This window comes from Oryctolagus cuniculus, chromosome 6, assembly GCF_051225735.1.
Source record: "Oryctolagus cuniculus isolate XC-2025 breed Fujian yellow rabbit chromosome 6, ASM5122573v1, whole genome shotgun sequence".
NCBI lineage: Eukaryota > Metazoa > Chordata > Mammalia > Lagomorpha > Leporidae > Oryctolagus > Oryctolagus cuniculus.
In genome coordinates this window covers 97,576,205-97,597,750 of record NC_142872.1, presented here as the reverse complement: position 1 = coordinate 97,597,750, position 21,546 = coordinate 97,576,205, and the positions used below count along the sequence as shown (strand labels likewise).

Genomic DNA, 21,546 nt, shown 5'->3' with positions numbered 1-21,546 from the left:
TGCTTCCAAGCATGCAACAGCAAAACAGAAACTAACAGCCACAGAAACCCTTTTAGCTGCCTGTTTTAAGGGACCCTAATCTCTTTGGGGACGTGGGTAATCCTTTCAGGACTTCAGTCTTCGCTGTTCTGGACTCTGCAGCCCATCTTTGCTCATCCTTCTCCCTGGGCTGATCCACATCTTCAGAGGCTCATTCATGCAGTATTCGGGTTGTGGAGGAGGCACAGCTGTTGGGTCTCCAGGACCTGTGCAGTGCTGGTGTCCTGTTTGGCCCACATGAAGATACTCTCATTCTAGTTGAACACTGTGAATCCGGTAAGGGAGCAGGCACAAGTATGGCTGCTTCTCTGTTGTTCAGTCCAGCATCATGCTTGTCCCAACCTTTCAAGTCTTTGGTCCCTACTGTAGCCTCCAGGATCAAGTGATCCATTTATGTCCCCCTCATTCTCATAGGAGACCTCCACTTACCTCATCAGGTTTTCCAGCACCTTCCTCTCCCACTGGGAACCCAGAAATTCTTGGCTGTGTTCTCTCTAGCATATGGGAATGAGTTCTTCATGCCTGTGGAAGATTTTTATGTATAGAAGGAAATTCCTGAATTCATTGGATTTTGATAGATAGTTGTTAATCCCAAAGCTTAAAAGTCAGTTACAGTACTTTTTTATGTATAATTGTTTACTTATTTAAGTAGTATAATTAACCCATAAATTTAACCAATCGAATGCTCTTTAAATGTTAATTCCACTTAAATGACCAAATTTACTTAGCTAGTTCAAATTATGATTATAAGGTTTCTCATTTCAGGATGCAATATGAAATATAATCCATATGTACTTCTTCATTTTTAAAAACTTATTTTTGCATAGTCTGCATCATCTTACTAGATCCCAAGAGAATACTACTTCATACTAGGCAAATTGTTGGTACTTGGTTACTTACTATTTGATTTTGGTTGGCACATGGGACCTGATTCCACTTTCTAAAAAGATTCAAACTTGAGCTCATGACTTAGGCATGAGCTCCCATCATATGGTCACCTCTTTGTAAGCCTGCCCAGTCTTAAGCATTTGTACAGATTTCAGTTTCCAGCAATTAGTGCCCAGAACAAGAGGGCTGTTCTCCTTTCCTTCTAGTCTTAAGTTGTTTCCCTTATATCATGCCTTTTGTCTTCTCTACCCTAGCCTCAAAACCTAATCTTAAGGGTATAACAGCTGTAATGGGAGGCTGGGAAGCCCATAGTTGCTGAGAAAGGAGAATACATCAGGGAGTATTTACAAATTAAAACAAAATTAGAAATTTATTTGAAAAGCAGCGAGACACAGAGACAAAGATAGACAGACAGAGATCTCCTGCCTGTCTCTTCAGGCCCCAGACACCTCTAGCAGCAAGGGCTGGGCCAGACTGAAGCTGAGAACCAGGAACTCAATTCAGGTCTCCCATGTGGGTGGCAGGGACCAGGCTACTTGAACTACTTCCCAGGGTCTGCATTAGCAGGAAGCTAGATTTGGAAGAGGAGCCAGGACTTGAACCCAGTCACTCTGATATGGAATGTGGTCACCCCCAGCAGCATCTTAGCTACTTTGCCAAATATCTGGCTCTAAATTTTTTAAAAAATTAGCTCTGTTATGTTAGAGATGGTGCTTTGGTAATCAATTGTATATGTGAAGTTATTGAGGCTTATGTGCAAATGAAGCCACATTGGAGAAAATGCCTGTGAGAAGGTGTTATTTAAGTGGAAGTAGAGTCCCTAAAAAAAGGCTGAGATAGAAGAATCAGAAAAATGGGGCAAGAAGTACCTAAGGGAGATTTGTAATAAGGCCTCATGGGATAACATTTCTCGGAAAGAATGTACATAATTTCTGATGCTATAATTATGACACTAAAAGACAAATATTGTGATTCCACTTGTATGAGGTCTCTAAAAGAATCAAATTCACAGTGACAGTAGAATGGTGGTTGCCAGAGGTTAGGGGTAAGGGTGGAGGGTGGGGAAAAATGGGAAATTAGTGTTTGATGAATTCAGAGTTTCAGTTTGAGAAATGAAAAAGTTGTGGACGTGGATGGTAGTGATGGCTGCACAATATGAATGTACTTAATGCTATTGAATTGTAGACTTCACAATGGTTAATATAAAGTTTTATATTATATATATGTATATATATATATTTTTTTACCAGGGTCAGAAAATGCTACAAGTAAGACAGTTAAGATAAAGACTGAAAAATACCCATAGGTTTTGATCGTCGGCATGCAGTTGGTAACATTTGCAAGAGCGGCTTCCACGTAGAGTCCATACATATTTTCATTGTTTGCTGCTGAATTACAGACCACCTCACTGTTTTGTTTGCTCATCACTCTGTGGCTTGGCAGAGCTCAGATGAGTAGCCCTTCCACTAGTGCCACTTGGGGTCTCTCTTAATTTCTGGCCAATGGTGGCTGGGGCCGGAATGTCCAGACTTCATCCTCATGCTGGGGACCCTTGTGGGATGGCTGTTAGGCTGGGGCGTCTCTTCCAACACACAGCTTCAACTTCTTTCACAGTGGCTGGATCTGGAGGCAGCATTCACAGAGGATTAGCCCCAGTGTGTAACACTCAAGTCTCCTTGCATCATCCTTGTTAATATCTCACTTGCCAGGCTCAGAATTTGGGGTGGCATGGTTTTTTGGGGGCCACCAAAGTCACGGTCTGCCTTAATCAGACAGAGACCAGGGGTGGGTAAGATGCTGATTGAGTAGAATAGGGAGTAAAACACATTTCTGTCAAGTTGGTAAGCATGGGGGAACATAAACAAACACATAGCAATAGGTGTGAGTGTGTGACAAGGAGGCTGGTGAGGACGCAGTGTGGTTGGTGGAGGGCTGAGTTGGATCTTCTGTGGAGAGAGTCAGAAAAGATTTTCAGTTCACTTTCAATTATTGAGATGCTGATGGTTTGGGCTCTTTGTATGTATGTCATGTTATTGTATGAGCAAGAAAGCAAAAAGAAGAAATGAGTGGAGATGAAAGTCAAATTAGTGGTGTTTATTGTTGATGTGAGAGGACTCGAGATGTCCTTAATTTCTGTGCTTCTAACCCACATCCAATCCAAATCTCCTGTTGGCCTTAATTCCATTCTGTAAGTCAACTCTGAACACATATAGCCAGTCCCTCAGATACACAAGTGGTGTAAGTCATTGCCACTTCTCACCTAGGCTATGCAGCCTGCTCCTGCTGGTCTTCCTGCCTCAAATCTTGCTCACACGGAGTCTGCTCTCCACACAGCAGCCACAGCGGCCTTTGTTACACATAAATCAGGGCATTTAAAATTTATTTACTTATTTATTTGAGAGGCAGAAACACACAGAAAGAGTGAGGAAGAGAATAAGAAAAATGGAGAGGGGGAGAGAGAGAGAGATCCCTTCCTCAAATGCTGGCAATGGTCAGGGCTAGACCAAGCCAAAGCCAGAAGCAATAAACTCTATCCGAGTCTTCCATGTGGGTGGCAGGAACTCAGTCACATGGACCATCACCTGCTGGCTCCCAGGGTGTGCATTAAAGGAAGCTAGAGAGTAGAGTATGTGGAGCTGGCCTATAACCCAGGCACTCTGGTACAGGATACTGCCATCTTCACTGCTAGGCCAAATGGTTTTGTCACTTTTCTTCTCAAAAGCAAAAGAAAAGCTAGCAAACAAAACTACCTCTAATAACATCCCATTCCTCCTAAAATAAAATCCCAGTCCTTTACGTGGTATTACAGTGCCCCACACGCTACACCTAACTACGGCCCTGTTCTTTTCTGCTTAGTCACTGTCATCTGCATTGCTTGCTTTCTTCTCTCTGACTTGGCAAACTTGTTCCCTTTAAACTTGCTGTTCCTTTGTATAGGTCATCCCACCCCCCTTCCACCCCGACTTTTGAAATATATCAGCTTGTCATCATTTAGATCTCAACCCAAATGAAAACTCTTCAAAGAGGCCTTTCTTGACTGACTAAAATAGCTCCCACTACTTCCTCCATGCCACTGTCCAAATTTTTTTTCTAATTATTTGTCAGTAACCAGTACATACACACATACACACACAGGAGCAGAAAAAATATGTATTTTTCTAATTTCATTTTAATCAAAATTGTATATATGTAAGTTAAAAGTCAAATAATCCTGTAGAATCGTCTTGGGGAGGGGAGGCTGCTGTCTCTCTTTCATCTTCCTTTCCCTTGCCTAGAGAAAACCTTTTTTAGTTTTTCAGTTCCTGGTGTTAATGCCTTGACTTGGCACTATGAAAGATGAAGGTGTGGCTGCCCTCATCTCCCCCCCACCTCAACTCAACATACACAAACATGGCCCTCCCTGCCTGCCTTCCCTTACAGATAACTTCTGGTTTTTGTTAGTTCAAGTTTTGACACTTGAATTACTCCATCTATATGTAAGCTCTTATTGCAGCATGCACTGTCCTGATTCTTAAAGATATACAATGTATTGGCTTGATATCTATCTATCTGTTCATCCATCCATCGGTCCATCCATCTGTCCACAATGAAATGATTACCATAGTGAAGCAAATTAACCTATCCATCACTCTTTTTTTTAATATTTACCCTTTTTTGTTTGTTTGTTTGTTTATTGTAAGAGCAACTAAAATCTACTCCACTTGCAGATTTTCAGTGTAAAGTGCAATTTTATTAACTGTAATCCTTATGCTAAACATTAGATTTCTAGACACGTTCATCCTCCATAATTGCAAGTCTGTACCCTTTGACCTACTTCTTTCTAATTCTTTCCTTTCTTCAACCCTGGTAACTACCCTTCAATGCTCTGTTTTCTATTTAGTCAACTCTTTTTTATTTTATACTTCATGTATCAGTAAGAATAGGCATTCTTTTTCCTGTGTTTATCTTATTTCACTTAGCCTAATTTTCTCTGGTTCATCCATGTCGTTGCAGAGGAAACATTTCTACACTATATGTAGATATGTCTATGAATTTCTATATACATTCATTGGTCAGTGGACACTTACATTGTTCACCTATCTTGGCTATGTGAATAATACTGTATGAACATTGGCATGCAGACATCTCAATATACCTAGTAGAAAAATTGCTGGGTCAAGTGGTAGCTTTATTTTTTTTAAGAACTTCCTTACTGGGGCTGGCACTGTGGCATAACGGGTAAAGCTGCCTCCTGCAATGGTGATTCAAGTCCTGGCTGCTCCACTTCCGATCTAGCTCTCTGCTTATGGCCTGGGAAAGCAGTGGAAGATAGCCTAAGTGTTTGGGCCACTGAACCCGCATGAGAGACCCTGAAGGAGCTCCCAGCTCCTAGCTCCCAGCTTCAGATCAGCCCAGCTCCAGCTGTTGCAGCCATTTGGGGAGTGAACCAGCAGATGGAATCTCGCTCACTCTCTCTCTCTCTCTCTCTCTCTCTCTCTCTGCCTCTGCCTCTCTGTAACTCTGCCTTTCAAATAATAAATCAATCAATCTTTAAAAAAAAAAAAAGAACTTCCATACTATTTTTCATAATAACTGTTCCAACTTAACATTCTCACCAACAGTACACAAGGAAGAATTCCTTTTTTTCTCCTTTCACTCACCAACACATGTTATCTTTTGGCTTTTTAATAATATCTGCACCGAAGGGCATGAGGTGATATCTCATTGTGGCTTTGAAATCTGATGATTGGTAATGCTGAGCACCTCTTAATATACATGTTGCCCATTTTTATGTTTTATCCTTTGCCCATTTTAAAAATTGCATTATTTTATATTTTGCTATTGAGTAGTGAGTTCCTTATAAATTTTGAGTGTTAACCTTTTGTCATCTATATGATATGTGAACATTTTCCCCTAATCCATAGTCTGTCTTTTCACTTTGCTGATTGCTTCCTTTGCTATTCAGTGGTTTTTACTTTAATAGTCACACTTCATTTTTGCTTTTGTTGTCTATGCGCTTAGTATCCTATCCAAAAATTCATTGCTACGACCAATGTCAAGAGCTGTCTCCTATTTTTTTTTTGCTTGCAGTTTTTTGGTGTGAGGTTTTAGAATAAGGTCTTTAATCCATTTTCAGGTGATTTTTGTGTACGTTGTAAGATAAGGGTTCAGCTTCATTCTTTTGTATGTGGATATCAAGTTTTCTAAAGAGCATTTATTGAAGAAACCATCCTTTCTCCAGTATAGCTTCTAGGTGGCCTTGTTGAGAATTAGCTAACCATATATGCTTGGATTTATGTCAGGACTCTCTATTCTAGTCCATTGGTCTGTGTGTCTACTTTAATGCTAGGCCATGCTGTTTCAACTATTTTTGCTTGTAATACAATTTGAAATCAGAAAGTATGATTTTTGTAATATAATTTGAAATCAGGAAGTGTGATTATTTTGTAATATAATTTGAAATCAGGAAGTCTGATTATTTTTCTTTCTTCCAATCATTTGGGCCATTCAGGTTCTTTTGTGGTTCCATAAAAATTTTACAATTCATTTTTTCCTTTTTTTTAACTTTTATTTAGTAAATATAAATTTCCAAAGTACAGTTTATGGATTACAACGGCTCCCCCCCCCATAACTTCCCTCCCACTTGTACACCTCCCATCTCCCACTCCCTCTCCCATTCCATTCACATCAAGATTCATTTTCAATTCTCTTTATATATAGAAGATCGATTTAGTATATATTAAATAAAGATTTCAACAGTTTGCACCCACACAGAAACACAAAGTGTAAAATACTGTTTCAGTACTAGTTATAGCATTACTTCACATTGGACAGCACATTAAGGACAGAGATCCTACATGAGGAGTAAGTACACAGTGACTCCTGTTGTTGACTTAACAAGTTGACACTCTTATTTATGGCGTCAGTAATCTCCCTAGGCTCTAGTCATGAGTTGCCAAGGCTATGGAAGCCTTTTGAGTTCACCGACTTTGATCTTATTCAGACAGGGTCATAGCCAAAGTGGAAGTTCTCTCCTCCCTTCAGAGAAAGGTACCTCCTTCTTTGATGGCCCTGTTCTTTCCACTGGGATCTCACTCGCAGAGATCTTTCATTTAAGTCTTCTCTTTTTTTTTCCCCACAGTGTCTTGGCTTTCCATGCCTAAAATACTCTCATGGGCTCTTCAGCCAGATCCAAATGCCTTAAGGGCTGATTCTGAGGCCAGAGTGCTATTTAGGACATCTGCCATTCTATGAGTCTGCTGTGTATCCTGCTTCCCATGTTGGATCATTCTCTTCCTTTTTTATTCTATCAGTTAGTATTAGCAGACACTAGTCTTGTTTATGTGATCCCTTTGACTCTTAGACCAATCAGTATGATCAATTGTGAACTGAAATTGATCACTTGGACTAATGAGATGGCATTGGTACATGCCACCTTAATGGGATTGTATCGGAATCCCCTGGCACATTTCTAGCTCCACCATTTGGGGCAAGTCTGATTGAGCATGTCCCAAATTGTACATCTCCTCCCTCTCTTATTCCCACTCTTATATTTAACAGGGATCACTTGATCAACCCTTGTTCTGACTGTTGATGTACAATTTAATACTTTATCACTTTTAGTATTTTTTTTTGTTCTAGTACTATTGGTGGAACTCTGTAATTAACACACAATTATTCTTAGGTGTTTAAATTTAACTGAAAAGAATGCACTTTTTCTGTGAAAAATGCCACTGAAATTTTGATAGGGGTCATATTGATTCTATAGATCATTTTGGGTAACAAGGACATTTTAATAATGCTGATTCTCCCAATCCATGAACATAGAATATCTTTCCATTTATTTGTGTCATTTTAAATTCCTTTCATCAGTGTTTTATAGTTTTCAGTGTACTGTTTTTTTCTTCCTTAGTTAATTTTTTTTCTAAGTGATTCATTCTTTTTGATATTATAAATGGGATTGTTTTCTGGATTTCTTTTTCAGGTAGATTATTGTAGATCTAAAGAAATCCAGCTAGGCCAGCACCGCGGCTCACTAGGCTAATCCTCTGCCTTGCGGCACCAGCACACCGGGTTCTAGTCCCGGTCGGGGCGCCGGATTCTGTCCCGGTTGCCCCTCTTCCAGGCCAGCTCTCTGCTGTGGCCAGGGAGTGCAGTGGAGGATGGCCCAAGTGCTTGGGCCCTGCACCCCATGGGAGACCAGGAGAAGCACCTGGCTCCTGCCATCGGATCAGTGTGGTGCGTTGGCGCCGTGGCGGCCATTGGAGGGTGAACCAATGGCAAAGGAAGACCTTTCTCTCTGTCTCTCTCTCACTGTCCACTCTGCCTGTCAAAAAATAAAAAAATAAAAAAATAAAAAAAAAGAAATCCAGCTAATTTTTGTATGTTGCTTTTTATATCTTGCTACTTTGTTGGATTTATTAATTCTAAAAGTTTTTGTGTGTGTGAGTCTTTAGGATTTCCTATAGGTAGGATCATTTCATTTGCTAGTAGGCATCCTTTTACCTCTTTCTTTCCAATTTAGATGCCTTTCATTTCTTTTTCTTGCCTGATTGCTCCTGCTAGTGCTAGGACCATGTTGAATAGAAGAGACAACCGTGGGCATCTGACAGTCTGCTAGCTCTTGGAGGAAAAGCTTTCAGTTTCTCCCCGCTGAATCTGTTGTTAGCTGTGGTCTCCCATAAACGGACTTTTTGTTGAGAAAATATTCTTCTACACCTATTTTATTAAGAGTTCCCATCTTGAAAGAATGTTGAACTTTGTCAAATGCTCTTCCTGAATCTATTGAAATGATCATGTGGTTTTTATCTTTCATGCAGTAAATATGGCGAATCACATTGATTGACTTGGAATGTTAAACCAACCTTATATCCTAGCAATAAATTCCACTTGGTCATGGTATATAATATTTTTGGTGTGTTGTTGACTTTGGTTCCTGATTCCTTTTAATAATTCAATTTCATGCTCTCCCATATTTAGTGCTACTTTCCATATGTTAGATATATCAGTTATTCTGTTAATTCCTTCATCTTTGTGAAAATTTTCTAGGGTCTTTCTGACCTTTTCCAGTCTGAACTGTTATGCCTGGTGCTTAGCTGTCATCCTAGGATGCATTTCCCCTTGCCAGGGATTATAGTTATCTCTCTGCTATTTGAATTTTTTATTTCATAAAAGTTTTCACATGTTTTCCATTCACTTCCTGGAGAAGAATACTTAGGATATGAATTTTTTGATTGGAAAATGTCCTTAATTTAATTAGAATGTTTGATTTTTCCTGTGTATTATGAAGTTTGGTAAATGATAAAATTCTGGAATTATTTGTCCTTCGGAAGTTTGAGGCCATTGCTGTCTTACCTTCTAGACAAACGTGTTCCGGTTAAGAAGTCGGTCATGGCCGGCACCGTGGCTCACTAGGCTAATCCTCCACCTAGCGGCACCAGCACACCAGGTTCTAGTCCCGGTCGGGGCGCCGGATTCTGTCCCGGTTGCCCCTCTTCCAGGCCAGCTCTCTGCTGTGGCCAGGGAGTGCAGTGGAGAATGGCCCAAGTGCTTGGGCCCTGCACCCCATGGGAGACCAGGAGAAGCACCTGGCTCCTGCCATCGGATCAGCGCAACGCACCGGCTGCAGCGCGCCAGCCGCGGCAGCCATTGGAGGGTGAACCAATGGCAAAAGGAAGACCTTTCTCTTTGTCTCTCTCACTGTCCACTCTGCCTGTCCAAAAAAAAAAAAAAGCCGGTCACAAGCATGCTTTGTGAGTCATCTACTTTCTCTTGTTAAATACTTGCAGAAGCCACCCTTTTCCCCAGTGTTGTGAAATTTCTCAGCAATATTCATTAGTGTGGATCTGTTTTAGCTGTTTCGTTGTGCACTCACTGAGTTTTTTCCATCTGAAAACTCATGTCCTAGGAAATATTTTTAGTTTTTTTGTATTGTCCTTCTCTTTCTGAAGCTCCAGTTATTTGGATGTTGGGCCACCAGGACTATGGCTTCTCATTTTCTTACTTTTTCTGTATTTCCCTCCTAAATTCCATCTCTTCTTCCTCTCTTCTCAGGAAGACTTCCTCCACTTTATTTCCAAGTATTATTTAATTTCACAATTCTGTTATCTCATTTTTTATTCCAAGGGCTCTTTTTGGTTATTGGCTTTTTAAGCATCATAACTCTTATTTCCCCACTTTGCTTTGTGGCTGTAGTATCTTCTCTTATTTCTTTAGGAATATTTCGGGAGTTTAGTTTTCTTGACATTTTCTTTTGCCTGAGCTCTGTTTCCTGACACTTTTTTTAAAAAAGATTTATTTATTTATTTCAAAGAGTTACACAGAGAGAGAAGGAGAGATGGAGAGAGAGAGAGAGGTCTTCCATCTACTGGTTCACTCCCCAACTGGCCGCAATGGCTGGAGCTGTGCAGATCCAAAGCCAGGAGCCAGGAGCTTCTTCCAGGTCTCCCACGTGGGTGCAGGGGCCCAAGGACTTGGGCTATCTTCCATTGCTTTCCCAGGCCATAGCAGAGAGCTGGATCAGAAGAGGAGCAGCTGGGACTCGAACCAGTGCCATATGGGATGCCCATGCCAAAGGTAGAGGACTAACCCACTTTGCCATAGCTGACACTTGTTTTTTTTTTATTTTCATTTGATTGCTATATTTCTTGGAACAGAGTCCCTTCAGACTCATAATAATCCTTACTTAAGAGTGAGATACTTTTTAATTGATTGATGTATAAGGACCTGTAGACCAAAAATTTTACTTTGGGTTGATTAGGTTGAGTCCTTTTCTTGGGAGACTCTTAGGCATAAATATATTAGTTTTTTGTTTTTTGTTTTTTTGTTTTTTTCTTGTAGACAGGTTGGAATTCTTAGTGAAGCAATTTTAGGTTCCTGCCTGGAAGATCCAGATCTTCTAGAAACATTGATGGGAGAAAGGTTATGGTGGAAGGGAGTAGGGTGGCTATCCTAGCATCGAGTGTGTGAATGTTTTTTTAATCTTCCTCTTTTCAGTATGGTGCCCCCTTCCTCAGGGCCTTCCAGAATTTCTCCTTCAGTTCCTGGTCAACTTGTTCTGTTGGCTATGTGGAGTGGGAAATGGTTCTAAAACTTCTCACACTGATGTACCCAGTCTTCCTTTCTTGAGACTTTCCTTTACTTCCACTTCCAGAGTCGAATTGCTTTTGAGCTTTCCTTAAACTGCGAACTTGAGACTCCACTTTCTTAGATCTGCTCTGTCAGTTACTAATGGTCTACCTAGTTTTTCTGTTTTCACTCTTAAAATTTCTTAGAGTTCTCGTTGTTCTTGGAAATGTATGCTTAAAAACAATCCCTTTACCAGTGCTCTGGTGGGTTTTCTAGAGGAAGCAAAAAATAAATATACAAGTTCAAATGGCCATATTGTAATTTATTTACACTCTTCTATGCACATATGATAATATAACTTCCTTAATTGCAGAAATTCTGCCTGCCTTGTTTACTGCTTCATCCAGTGTCCACAGTACCTGGCACATACTAGATACATGGCAAATATTTACTGAGTGGCTGATTACTGACTGACAGACCAACTTGGTCAGATTTCTGCAAACTTTCAAAATGACAATATTGTGGACACATCTACAATGAAGTATTTTTGAAGGGAAGACGTTAGATTTCCTTAATGAAAATTTTATTCTATTGTGTATCTTTTTCAAATTTTAAATTATTCTTTCTGGATTTTTTGATTAGGAATCAAAAAGGGAAATATGAGATGGTGCTGAGATAACAATACTTAGGTAAGAATACCATGAATCTAGCTAAAATACAGTGTACAATGACTTTTTCTAATTGAACCTTAACTTTTTTTTCTGGTTTCCTATAACATTCAAATACATATATAATATGAATACAATGATTTCATGTCTGGTCTAGTTTTTAAAATTTTCTTGGAGCTTGGTTATTCCATTTTGGGGATGACAAATTCCTAGCAGCATTTCAGTGATTTGGTTTTGTTCCACAAATTATTTGAAGTGTGTTTTTGATGAGAATGAAATAAACTCCTCTATGGTGATAATGCCACTGCCAGTCCACATCTAGCATTGCCAGTGAGTGAAAATAGAACCATGTATAAGAAAAATCAAGGTCTCTCTGTCTCTCTGTCTCTCTGTCTCTCTCTCTCACTGTCCACTCTGCCTGTCAAAAATAAATAAAAAAATACGTAAAAAAAAAAAAAAAGAAAAATCAAGGAGGAAATAGAAGCAAAGGAAATTAAACTAAATCATTTTTCTGTCACAAACCAGGGCCTATCCCATCAATTAGCCCAGTGTACATATATTAATTAATTTAAATAACATTTATTAAGCACCTCCTATGTGTATCAAGATGTGCTAAACCCTGAGAACTCACCATGCCCACTCTGGGCACTCATTCTATTTATACTCATGCGATTAATTTGACTGGAAATTCCTTTTTCTGTTGTTATATTACTGTCCACCTGAACTTCCCCAGAGCAATGAACATCTTCATTCCCGTGCCATTTTGGTATGTATAACCTTGCATTCATTTTGTAATTAGCCAGTTTAAAGATCCTAAATTAGGAGAATTTCATGAGATAGCAAAGAACACAAAGAAAGCCCTTGCTAAAGTCAGAATACAACTCACCTGAATCTCTGATCTGTTTGTATTTGTCTCGTAAGTAGTACCCTTGGCTGTGGAAGCATCAAGAATGTTAAGAATTCTCCATTTAAGAAAAATAATAATATTTGAACCTAGAACAATGCTAGGCTTCAGTTCCAAGAATATAGAAATGTGAGGTAGAGATCAGAATTGTCATGTTATCCCAGAGAGATAGCAATGTGAAATATGCCATTTTGTCTTCCATTTTCAAGCAGAAGTCGTTCAAAGGTTGGTAATAGGCATGATTTTGGGAAATTCTAATTAGAGAGCTTATAGATATGGTTCCTCCTCTTTAATGAATCATGTATGAATTTATTTGTGATGAGTTACCTCATCCATTTTGTTTTCACTTTTGCACACTAGAAACAGTATTGTAAATTTGAAATGTATAAAATATACATATCTAAAAACATTTTCCTTTTAGATTTCTAAATCAGAGGTACTCATTATTTTGGGGAAAAAAATTTAAAAGGTTCAGGGTCACTGAGGGGCTTCCTGATTCGTGTCTTCACCAGTTTCTTTCTTTTGCTACTTACTCTGTGTCCTGTGCCTCATGCTTCTCCTCCTCAGCCCTCTCTGGCTGGTGGAGAGGAAGAAATGTCCTCCCAGGCCAAGACAGGAAGGAAAGTGAACGGTGGTCCCAGGGGGCCAAAGCTAATGGGGGCGTGCGGGTCTTTCAGCAGGGGCTGTCAATGAGAATGGTGCAGTGGAGGGCTCCTCTCCTGGCACTCTGACCTCTCGGTAAACTATTTGTTTTTCCTTGTATTGATTCAGAAAAGAAGCCAACCTGTCAACCAGGGTATGTGTTTAAGAATCTTGCACATTTAAAGTATACTCAGTCAGAAAACTCCAGATCCTTAATTTCATTTTACTCTGCAATTCAGGTAAATCAGATCATTGATGAGGGTAAAAGCAGAATACCTGAAAGAAGCAGAAATTTTCTTCCAGACTTAGAGTTTTTGAAACATCATGAACCACCAGTTTAAAAAATTGGTATAACATCTCAAATATGAAACCATCCAAAACACACATTCTTCTTGATTTTGAATATCTAAAGATTAAAAAATGGCTTGATTTTATTTGCATGCTGGCCACGGAAAAGGCTCTCACTTTAAGTATTTGAACAAAGTGAAAATGTAGAGTCCATTTTTTTCCTCTTATGCCCCAGCATTCCAAGGTAAAACTCAAGGACCCCAGGCAACTTGATCGCCTCAAGTATGAATCTAGATAAACAGTAGACAGCAGAGAGAAACCTCCAGGTTGTATACCTATTGACATTGCTTAATAAAAACATCTAGAATAATGGAGCTTCTGGTTGTGTTTCCAATAGCAATGTGATTGCAGTGCACTGTGGATTAAGTTACGGAGCCTTTGAATTCTGACCTTCTGTCTAAAACAGCTTTAGAGGTTACTCTTTTTTTTTTTTCTTTCTTTTCTTTTTTTTTTTTTTCTGATTTGGGCGACTGGAGAGGGAAAATGTTAATGCTGCTTGAAGGAAGAAAAAATTCTATAGGTTATTGGGTTTGGATTTTCTCCCATTCCTGGCAATTCCTTTGTAACAATAATAAAGTTTTTTGATTCTGAATAGTTAAACAATCCTTCCAGATGCATCAGGAAACCTGGAGTGCATTTGGAATATAATTATTTCCTCAGTGAACAAATCAAGTATTTATGCTGTAATAGCAATTAAGATCAAAGTGTATCACACTGGATAACTGAAATTAAGAAAGGCAAAAATGGAAGAAACTGATATAACTGCAAGTCAAGTTGTCCTTATAATTGCTTGCCATCAACTTAGACCTTACTTCTCTTCTTTAAGATGGAAGAAGGTGGTGAATTTTTATAACCTCTATTTTAGGATGATAATTCATTTTTTCTGATTAACAATTTAAAAATTTCTTATCTTCTGATTTGATGCTTTCTAGTTTAAGGATTCTTCCACATTTCCCCCCCTATTTACCACTTACGGTACTTCTATTTGAACTTGCAAAGTAACTTGTAACGTAGATAATTCTAGTATGAATAATCAGATATTCTATAGTTATTATGTCTATTCCCTATTCAATATGTAATCTCAATACATATCACACAGTTTTCTAAATGTATTAATTTATTGGACATCATCTTGCTCCAAAATGATGATACAAGTAGGGACCGTTAATGTCCCAGTGCTCCATCTACCGTTTAAAGGTGAAGTTGGTGGTGCAAGAAAAATGAGGTGGATTCTGGAACAAATAGTGGGGGAGGGGGGAGCCAGGATTTATACAAAACTACAGTGCCTAGCCCAGTGCCTGGTGCGCAGTGAGCACTTCCTAAGCGCCAGTTCTCTTCCTTTCTCCCAGAGCTATTCATTGTTTCTGAAGAATTTCAAAACTGTGAGCTCAGCTGTCATGAAACCTGGAAAACACAAAGCAAATTTCCAGATCCTCTTACATGTTATGGGAGGTGCTGACAAGGTTGGTTTTACCCATGACTTAAAGGAAAAAAAAAAAAAAAAAAAAGAAAGAAAGAAAAGAAAAAGGTTCAAGAAGAACAACCTGGGTTTTCTAGGTTGCTTCATGTCAACAGAAATCCATTTTATATGTGAGAGGGCAAAATAGCTCAGTGCTGAGATTAAACATATGCTTCCAAGACCAATTATTTACACAATTTTAACAGAAGAAAGAAAAACTCACTCTGTTTGCCATTTTGGAAAACCAGTTGATTTTAATATAAAAAGCCTGTTGTGTCACATTTCTCTAAGGTATAATACCTGTGTCATCTCATTCCCTCTTCTTAAAAATCCACCTCTGACCTTGCTACATCATGAGTTTCTGTAGGTGTGCTCCAAGTTTCCATTAATAATAATAATTTTTTTTAAAAATTTCCTAAAGGCAGTCATTACTGCATAGGATAACAAGTATTCACTCTACATAAATAAATGATTATGAATCATATGTAATAACCAATGTGCTTATTAGGAGGTCAGGAAATAGGTCATATTTTCATATTGTGTTGGTATAAAGACTGAAATATTTATTAAAATAATTTTCCATGGTGCAGTTAGTAGTAATTGCCTCCTTAAATGTACGGTTAAAAGCTATTCATGTTGGAGTTTGAATGGAAAACATTTAGCAGAATTCTGGTAGACATTCAATTTGCAAATTGAATATCATTCTTAAAATAAATAGAGGATGTTTTACTTGGTCGAGCTGCAGCAGGGGGCTCCTGGGAGCAGGACCCTCATGCAGTGCTTGTGCCAATGGGGACTAGCAGCTCAAGGGAGTGGCCACTCCCAGTGTCAGCCAGGATCTTACTGTCACTCATCCAGAGACACCATTCCCAAACATTCCATAAAGAAACCAGAACAGTAGTGCCATGGCATGGACCACAAGGGAAAGAAACGGGTCTGGGAGCAGGACTGAAAGTACAGTACTCTGGAATACTCTGCCTTTCTACTTCGAACAGTTTGGCGAAGTATCGGATATTTCCAGATATTATTGATTTTAATAATGTAGAAAAAATGATGACTAGGATTTTGCTTTTGAAGAAAAAGCATTAGCGTTTACACGCTAAATGTGTTTTGCAACCTGCTATAACTTCATCCTTGAGAAACAATCATCTCCTAAGAATTGTAGACCCAGAGAGATGAGGAAAGCTCTGGACCAGGTACTGGCTAATGCATCCTTAATTCTAAAATGGTTCCAAGGTTCAACACAAATAGAAGACAGATACGTCTTTTACTGATACTTTCACAACTATGTCAAAAGTTTAATGTTTTTATTAGAACGCTAAGGGAAAGGACACTTAGTGTGTTTTACCCTTTGTTTTCTCAATATTTGCTAGGTTTAATTTGACGAGTCCACTGTTCATTCTCACAGTTTTAGAAAACTGTTAAGTTACCTTTCACCTTATTCTTCTGCGTTCCCATACCTGCCCTTGTCTTTTTTAAAAAGTAAGGACACTTGTTTATGTTAGCAATCATGCTCTTATTTAAACATTGAATTGAAAAGCCCTGAGCATTTCCATCAGCTCGCAGACTTCTGTATGATCAGGCCTATCTCCAAGCAGCAGTGGCTGTGGCAGATGAAACCTGCTTGGAAATACATGGAAGACACTGTCTCTTTGTGGGTACTCAGACAGTTCATTACAGTGGAACATTTCAAGTGTCTTTCTTTTCCAAATAAAAGTAGATGTATATTTTTGTTTTATCCGGGAAAACATATGTGGCAAAATTTTAAATTTTAATGTGTTGAGATTTCTGCTGCAGATATCAAGCAGGAATGCTGTCTACTTTTACCCGTCTCTGCTGTTAACAATTTTTCCTAAATCCTGCTGTAATGGACGCGACTGTGTTTAGGGAGCGCTTGGGTCCTTAGGAGTTTATGGTTAAATTATGTAATTACAGTTGGTGAAAATGTAAAACGGGAAGTCAATAGTACACTTGCTACAAACTGTATCTTGTAAGTCATATCTTTACATCTTAGTATTTATAATAGGAAAACTTATTTTGGTTTAGGTTTTATGTGAGAGTAATTATTGCATATTTGATTTTCACAAGTAGTAACCAGACAACATTTTTGGGTAAACATATGATTTAAAAACAATCTGTCTTATTTCATTTTAAGAAAATGAAACTTATCTAAGGGTGGTACAAATGCCCACAGGTTTTACTCTGAGCAAGTGACTAAACTTTTCCTTGCATAAATATGAAGCATGAGCTATATCATATCAGTTAGTGGCCACACTACCTTCATCATGCTTTTCACAGTTTTCACCATGCATCATTTATTTAATGATTTTTTGATTATATAAATAAAAATAATTGACTCAGTATAAAAACATATACTGTGATAAACCTGACGATAAGGTAGGCAGGTAATTTGTATAGAAAAGTGCCACACCGGGCTGGCGCCGCGGCTCACTAGGCTAATCCTCCGCCTTGCGGCGCCGGCACACCGGGTTCTAGTCCCGGTCAGGGCACCAGATTCTGTCCCGGTTGCCCCTCTTCCAGGCCAGCTCTCTGCTGTGGCCTGGGAGTGCAGTGGAGGATGGCCCAAGTGCTTGGGCCCTGCACCCCATGGGAGACCAGGAGAAGCACCTGGCTCCTGCCTTCAGATCAGCGCAGTGCACTGGCAGCGGCGGCCATTGGAGGGTGAACCAATGGCAAAAGGAAGACCTTTCTCTCTCTCTCTCTCTCTCACTGTCCACTCTGCCTGTCAAATAATAATAGTAATAAAAAAAGTGCCATACCTTACGCGATATTCCTGCCATTTTGGCTTGGCTTTCATGTGGTTTGTGGTATTCAGGATTTGCCAAAATAATCTTTTACGAAACAGAAAAAATGTATTTTGCCCTTTTGCATATAAAATAATTTTTAAGCTGCAGGGAGCATGGGTACAATGTGAATTTCAAGCAGGTTTTAATTCTGCAACCAACACCTCAGATTTTCTGTTTCATGGAACTTCAGAATAAATAGCACTGCAAAAGCAGTAACTGTCAGTGTTTGATAACAGAGTTTGAATAGATGTAACCTTACAGTTTACCTGACAACACGAACAGCTTCCATTAGAGATTTATTTTATTTTCTGCATTTATACTTTAGTATATTGCATAACTGATACTTCTGGTCTGAGAAAGTGCTGTAGATGGTACTGTAATTCTATTTCTGCTGCATATATGAGCCGATCCAATAGCAATCAACTGTTTTTTGACCTGGCTTCCCAAATATGGTAGATGATAGCCCATAATTCCTTGCCTGTGCTATACAGGATGAAATCCTAGGTGAGTTTGCAGTTTGAGCTGTCTCTTAGGTCTATTCATTTCTGAGGAATTTAGATTGGCATCCTTGGGGGGAGGGTCTGTGTTGCACTTTGTTAAGAAGCATTTTGTCGTGTTTGCATCGGAAGGGTGCTGTCATTTATCAATTAGCAAAGTAAAGGTAAGACTGTGTGTATCTGTTTCATTAGTTGATGATCTAGAAATGTATTATAAAATCATTGAAGAACTTACCAAGGCAAGAGCCTCTAAGGGGGGGGGGGGCACTTTGATTTTTAATAAAAAGACCAAATGGGTAGAATAGTATTATCCATAATGACCTGTTTTCAGGAAAATCCATAAAGATCTTATTTTAGAGTACAAGATTGGTGTGATGAGTGACTAGTATCAAAATAAACAATCGTATTTGAGCTATATTGTAGGGCTGGTAAATTAAATTATTAGTCACATAAACGATGCTTTCTTTAAAAATTTGAAATAAACATAATGGGGAGGTCATTGATCTTTGAAGTCACTGATCTGCATCCAGCATGACAACTGAAGCTTCGCTCTCCAGGGCAGTGTTACTGAATGATCATGGGTAGCTTCTGAGCTTAGAATCTTCTTAAAGAATAGGCTGTAGTGATCTAGATAAAATCAATCTTTTCTGGAAAAAAATCAATTTAAAATTCTTAACAATGAAATATTATCTGGATCACATCCAGAGAATGGTTCATTGAAGACTAAAAATCATTGCAGTCACCATTCAAGCGTCCATTGTTAAACTGCTAATAGCCTACACGTTTGCTTGCTGTCTCTCTACTTCATGGGAATGGCTATTTCTGTTTCATTTTTTCCCCTAGACCTGTTAGTAGGTAGGTCCAGTAGAAAAAGAATGCTGAAAAGTATCGATTCCCTAAGTTTCAGCGCCTGAAAAAAGTTTCTGGAAAAGTGTAAAAGATAACGTGTAGCTAACTCCCCGAAGATCTTAATTGGTAGCTAGGGTAGAGAGAGGATGTGTGTGTCTGACAGTGTCTCAGAGAAGTTATTCGCACACAGCTGTTTATTCAGATAGCATGGGGCGTGTTCATTTACATAATAAATTTTTTTTTCAAAGCAGCTAGGTTGAGTCAGACCGAGCAGTGCTCCTTTCAATTGTTGCATTTAAACCAATAAGGTTAGGACAAGAGAATAGCTGTGGTTTGCGTTGCAAAAACAACCAAAAAAAAAAAAAAAAAAAGCCCCGAGGCTCCATGGGCAGACCTACAAGGCTGCGCAAACAAACCGAGGGATGAGACTCTGCTGTTTCTTTGTCTAGGGCTCTCAGATGCTATCTGCGGCTGCCGTTCGGTGGGGAGAGAGCGCAGGGCGCAAAGCGGTTACAGCGCGGAGCGGTGGGAGCTGATGGCTCCGAGTTTGGGGCGAGGTAGAAACTCTCCAGTGCCACTTCCGACTCGCAGCCTTCCTGCGGCCGTCCGCCGTGGCGGTTTGCTTCCCGGGGAAAGCGTTCGCGCTCAGTCGCTGCGCAGCCCGCGCCGGCAGCAGCGCCCAGGCGCCTTCCCCGCGAGCCGGGCTCGCCCTGCACGCCCCGCACCGGCGCTCCGCTCCCCGCGGCGCAGCGGCTCCGCAGAGAGTGCCTAAGAGCCCGCCCGCGCGCGTCCCTGTCCAGGAGCAGACTATGTCAGGAATGGAGGTTTGCTAAACCAGAACATTCGAAGGAGCACATTAAACTGGTGGATGCAGCAGATGTAAGCCCTGTAAGTACAAGCTGACTGTTTGAAAAATTGTAGGGACTGACAACAGCTGTCGTGTGGCCAAAGCCCGAGATAACAGGGGCGCTTTTAGGATTGTTTGGATTTGTTTGCAAAGAAAAACAGGATGGCATGGGGGAAATTATGACACTTTGCACCGAGGACTTTATTAGCCACAGGACTGCATCATTAAAGTATGATTCTTAACCCCCAAATTATCCGAGTGATTAGCATCGTCAGGAGATAATTACAAATTAATTGTTAACAAGTACTTTTGTTAGGATCTGTATAAATAACTAATGCAGGGTCATATTCTTCTAGGGAGATTACTTCATGTCTCTTTTTTGGAATTGCAGAAATTCAAATATTTTATGATAGTGAATAAAGCAGTACGTTTATCTGCATCGATAACTTTTCCTGCACACTTTAGGTTGATATGAAAAAATGAGGAGGGGCTTAGTGTTTGAAAGGACGACAGATAGCAACAAGAAATTGATACTACTTTTTAAGGAAGGAAATCCTTTCACTTTAATAAACAAATCCCCCTCCCCAACGTTGTATTAAACAGGCTTATCTTTAAAGGGTGATATAATAAACATTTGCCCAATTAATACATTTTTTTTCACTTATTGGCACTTCCAATGGCTTGAATGGACCTAGAAAGTAAAAGCAAAATTCTTAAACCTTACAATTATTCTTTAAAATACCTGCCATTCAAAAGCAGTATATGAATGGCTAATAATAATTCCTGGGCTTGTATTTCTTGCCAGGAGTTTTTGAACACATTGAAGCCTAGCATTTGCAAGATTTCAATAAATTTAGAGCTGTCATTGAATTTAGGCAAGTGTTTTTTTATGTTTCACTTCTTGAAATGGCCAGGGGTACAAAGAGGCAGTAGTTAAGCCCGGAGCACAGTTTTATAGGATTGGAATTGTTTTTGTAATGTGTCTTTAAGAGTAGGTTTTTATTTTATACTTGCGGGAGTCCTGCACTGTTTGGGGTTTGTGGATACGCACCCATGAGCAGTTATGCTTTTACTTGATCAAATATTTGATATTTGACTTTCCTGATGCTTGAATTCTCCCAAGGCCCAGGGTGTTTGGTAAGAGAGCTATGGATTTGCAGTCTTTGAGAATTCTCTCCTCATTGAGCCACTGTCCAGTGCTAGAGAGCCACATGAAAGTCAACTGCTGCTGTGTGTACTTCACAGATGTGAGAAATGGTTTTCTGCACAGCAGATTTCCAGCTGATTACAAACATTTATTTTATAAGAATTTATTGGAAAGAAGAAGAACATCCGTAGTGAGAATAAAGTCAGACATTCTTTGGTATCATCAGATTAAAGAAGTATTTTATACAATATTTTAAATAGATGCTAATTTTGAAAACAATCCTTTGAAACTATAGGTAGAAGCAATGAGATTTAAATATTTGTTTTTATTTTGCTGAGGACTCCATTTTTGTCATTTTCCTTAAACAAGAGGCACACAAGGTGGTGCATTGCATTAGAATAATC

At 39.3% G+C, this 21,546-nt stretch overlaps 1 protein-coding gene across 30 annotated transcripts in view; it reads left to right on the top strand.

Annotated features, from left to right (window-relative positions):
• The window catches only part of EYA1 (EYA transcriptional coactivator and phosphatase 1), a 371,713-nt gene that overhangs the window by 187,201 nt on the left and 162,966 nt on the right, over positions 1 to 21,546 (top strand). For 2 of the 30 annotated variants that reach the window (XM_070075170.2, XM_070075167.2), the window contains exon 1: positions 18,315 to 18,463. The exons of 17 other annotated variants lie outside the window; for them this stretch is intronic. The gene's annotated coding sequence lies outside the window, so the exon portion shown is untranslated. Of the gene's footprint in view, positions 1 to 18,296; positions 18,464 to 18,949; positions 20,037 to 21,546 lie in introns of those variants that run through there. 11 more of the 30 variants (XM_089335383.1, XM_008255652.5, XM_070075156.2 and 8 more) reach the window with 10 other exon arrangements.